Here is a 1651-nt window from a genome sequence, read left to right on the forward strand (position 1 = left end):
TCCAAGAGAAGTGGTGCAGGCTCCTACCCTGGGGGGCTTTAAGAGGAGGCTAGACGAACACCTTGCTGGGGTCATTTGTCCCCAGTACTTTTTCCTGCCAAGGTAGGTGGTTGGACTTGATGATCTGCTCAGGTCCCTTCTGACCCTACCAACTATGAAACTATGATTGGGAGATGCTGGGGAGGGAGCAGGGCAGGACAGGAGATATGGCATGTGTGCGCCACTGACCCATGGTACAAGACGCCAGGAAAGCATCTGGTGGGGCCCGCTTCGGGGAGCAGCATTAGGGAGGGGAGGGGGACCAGGCTGCCCAAGATGCGATGCCAGGGCCAGCACTGACTCAGCCTGCCTTCCAAGGCCAAATTCCCATCCCCATCCGCTGGCATTCACCAGTGTAGGCACAGGCTCCAGAGAGAACATCAGGGATGGCCCACCATCCCACTGGGATGGGCCCAGGTCCCACTGTGGGGGAGTGGTGCAGCTTCTGGAAAAATAGGCTTCCCCCAGGGCTCTGGTCCAAGTTCTGGAGGAGGCAGTATTCCACAGTTTTTCTTTATTATGCACATAAAAAATTTGGCAGCTGCAACATTTAATTAAGCTGAGGGGCAGCAGTTTTGTGAGCAGCATTCCCCCTGACACCCCAAGGTTTTGTGTTTGTTAAACTGAGCCCCTGCATCTGCCCACCTCTTTTCTCCCCCCTTAACATCATATTCCTGGTCTAGTCGGGGTCTTTCCCCTTTCTCAATGTTAACTAAGAAGATGGTTCCATGTTCTGGAGTGGGGAACATTGCAGTTTTTGTTTAATAAACAGGCTAAAAGTTTGGCAGCCTCAACATTTGATTAAAATGAGGCACACCTCTTCACATCACATTCCACCATGCCCTGGTGTGTGCCCCTGTGGGAAGGGTTGGCAGGGAGAGGGAAGGGGGATGTTGTGGGTTTTGTGCAGCAGTGCCCAAGATGCAGGGCCAGAGCTGCCTGGGGCTGGAGACTGCTGGGGGTGCCACATGGAGTCGGTGGGCAGGGTCTCTCTGGAGACTGGCACTAGATGCTGATGGGCAGGGCACATTTGGCTCACCAGGGAGTAGCATCCAGGAGTAGGAAGGGGCCTGGGATTGCAGGGTGGTGACAGTGAAGAGCTGGGACCCAGGGCAGAGCTGCAATCCACTCTTTGCACATCTCTTCCCATGGAACTGGTGGCTGTCGCAGGGACATGCGGATAGCGGATCACAGCTCTGCCCCAGGCCCCAGCCCTACACACCGTCACTGCCCTGCAATCCCAGCCCCAGCCATCCATCCTACTCCGAGACCCTACTCTCTGTCCATGTATCTGACCAAGTGCACTCTGCCCATGGGGGTCTCAGGCTGGTCTCCATGGAGACCCTGCCTGCTTGGTCCATCTGGCTCCAGATAGGATCAAGTTTCCTCCATTCCTGCTGCTCCAGGCTGGGTCAGCACCCACCTCCTCCCTGCCATCCTCCCAGCCTGCAACAGCTCACCAAAATCCCTTAAGTGGCCCTCCAGCTGAAACAACTGCCCACCTCTGGGCTAACATGTATTCTGCTTCCTCCTGACCTAACTGTGGGTGCTTAAAGCTTGAAAGTTAGAGTGCTTATGCTACAGGCTTCTTCAATGCCTGTACTTAGTCTGT

This window comes from Gavialis gangeticus, unplaced genomic scaffold, assembly GCF_001723915.1.
Source record: "Gavialis gangeticus isolate Ggan-Ray unplaced genomic scaffold, GavGan_comp1, whole genome shotgun sequence".
Classification (NCBI taxonomy): domain Eukaryota; kingdom Metazoa; phylum Chordata; order Crocodylia; family Gavialidae; genus Gavialis; species Gavialis gangeticus.